The sequence below is a fragment of the Pteropus vampyrus genome, unplaced genomic scaffold, assembly GCF_000151845.1.
Source record: "Pteropus vampyrus isolate Shadow unplaced genomic scaffold, Pvam_2.0 Scaffold469, whole genome shotgun sequence".
Lineage (NCBI taxonomy): Eukaryota > Metazoa > Chordata > Mammalia > Chiroptera > Pteropodidae > Pteropus > Pteropus vampyrus.
Genome location: NW_011889250.1, coordinates 663,725 through 666,195, shown reverse-complemented (window position 1 = coordinate 666,195; position 2,471 = coordinate 663,725). Strand labels below are relative to the sequence as shown.

General features: G+C 49.1%; 1 protein-coding gene and 1 pseudogene across 1 annotated transcript in view; one reads left to right on the top strand and one right to left on the bottom strand.

Moving 5' to 3' along the window:
• Window positions 1-2,471, top strand: part of ROR2 (receptor tyrosine kinase like orphan receptor 2) — a 213,192-nt gene that overhangs the window by 130,545 nt on the left and 80,176 nt on the right. The window lies entirely within an intron of this gene.
• LOC111732543 lies at window positions 1,361-2,021 on the bottom strand (annotated as a pseudogene).

Here is a 2,471-nt window from a genome sequence, read left to right as displayed (position 1 = left end):
TCTTGAATCTGAGGTGTCACAGTATCCCATTTCCATGCACTAGAATCTGGTGCCATTCGGAGGTGGGCCTAAGGTGTCACCCTGGGCAGACCTATGCATCTCTGCCATTTGCTTTCTGTGGGTCATGTATCTCAGCTTCATAGGCTGGTTAGAGCAGAGTTCTCTATCCTGTCTGGAAATATGCTTCCTAATTCACATTCCAAAGTACATACAGTTTTCATGCTGTTGTTATTGACCCTTGACTTCCTCCAGCGATTAATCGTTCCTTTTAAAGTTACGAATTGGACCTCAGAAATTTGTTACCTGACGGGGTCTTGGAGTTCATTGACTATCCCTTGTCCCTGTCCCGAGAAAGAGCTGAAGGATTTGGTACGGAGAGTTGGGGCTGTTCCATCTACTTCTACTAGGACTGTGGACTTACCCTGAGGCTACTTCTCGTTGACTTTTTAAAACAACAGCAGCTTCAGGGAAGTGGAGGGCTGTGGGGAGCTCAGGATCAGCTTAGCACCCCCTCACCTTCTTCCCCGTCCATCCAGGGGAGGGAAGTGGAGAAGTGCTGGGGTCATCCAGCACCAAAGGCCTGCCCTCCAAGGGCCTGAGTTCCCAGTGTGTGACCCATATGGCAGATAGTACTGGTTATGCGGCTGCTGGCCTTCCTGGACATCCCTGGCCCTGTCGCACCCACCTCTCTCCATCCTTGATGCCCTGCTCAGCCTCCTGCTTCTATGACATTCTCACCTTCAGCTTTGCCCTCTTGGTTCCCCTCACATCTGCTGCTCCCCAGGCTCTGGAGGGCTTCACCTGTGCCCTACTCAACTGTCTCCCAATGTTGTCACTCTCAGCCCACCCCCTGCAGAGGACCAGCCACCTCTGGGTGCTTGGTGTGGGCTTTGGGAGGGCTGGGTGTGTTGGTGACTATGCTCAACACTGGCAGGGATGTGGAGGACCTCTGATGTCGTACAGTGAGGGAAAGAGGACCCCTGGTCGTGTTGGCGTTCTCCTCTGCTCTAAGTACCCACTTTACATAAGAGTAACAACTAAGAGCAGACTATAAATTGTTCCAGGAATAACAGCCAGTTGAAAATGACAGCAACACTGAGTAGGACTGCAGAGCATGAGAGGGCCACCCTAGGCCACTGCAGTGGCCTCTGTCCACACCCCACCCTCTTAGCTCTTCGCCACTGCTCCTTCCTTTAAAAGGTGCTATATTTATTTGCAGTAACAAAGTGCCACAGGCAGGGCAGCTTAAAGAACAGACATTTATCATCTCATAGTTCTGGAGGCTGGAAGTCCCAGATCAAGGTGTCAGTAGGACTGGTTTCTCCTAAGCCCTCGCCTTTTTTTTTTTTTTTTTTTTAGGTCCTAAATTTTTTATTAGGAAACAATTTTACAAACATATTAGTGGTAATCGTGGAGCTGGAGAGTATTGTTTGTACTTCTCCAAGCTACACGGCGAGAACCACCAATAAATAGTGTGATGGATGGAACTTGTGGCCTTTTCTGAGGCCACGGCTCTTGCAGCCTGTGGACGGTAGCCCTCACATCTCCCTGTGCTGTGGACTGGTTTGGTGACCTGCTGGGTGTCAGGATTCTGTCTTATAGCTTTATGAAATGGATAGATTAGGATAACCTCAAAGAATTTATATGAGGAATCTTCACCAACCCAGTAAGAATTCAGGACTCTCAAAGCTCCACAGTGGTGTTCAGCTTGCTCCTTGGAAACAGATTGAAGGCTTCGAGCAAACTTTATCTGGTTAACACTGTGATGGACAGGCTTGCCGTAAGTTGCACCCTTAGGAACTGGGCATTTGTGGCCACCATGGTGCACATGAACCGATATATGGCATAACCTTTCTTGGGCTTGTGTCCCAGCCTGAGTGCTTTGTCGGGTGGGTGGGCCAGGGAGCCCTGTGTAGTGCAGAGAGCTGGCAGTACTGCCAGTGGCGTACCCTGAGAATAAAGCGCACGACATCAGACGGCTGCATCCTCCATCGCTCCTGGATGCACTTGTAAGCGCCCATCTTGGTTTACTTTTGAGACAAAACTGGTGGCTGCAGCCAAACGGAAAGGAAAGAGTCTTTCCCCCACAATCCCTTTGGGGAAGAGCCCTCTATTCTTGATATGCAGATTGCCATCTTTTTTCCATCTTCTCACACGGCCATTCCTCTGTGGGTGTCTGTTCTAATTCCTTCTTATAAGAACACCAGTCATGTGGGAGTAGGACCACCACAATGACCTCATTTCACCTTAATTACCTTTAAAGAAGTCGTATTTCCAATTACAGTTGCATTCTGAGATACTGGGAGTTAGGACTTCAACACGTGGTATTTGGGGGACACAATTCAGTCCATAGCAGATGCCAACCTGAGAAGGCAGGAAAGTGAAGTTCATTCTGTCCACGTGGCAAACAATACTGGTCAACAGTGGGAATTTATGTTGGGCTTCTTTGTCCCCTTCTGTTGTCCCATCAC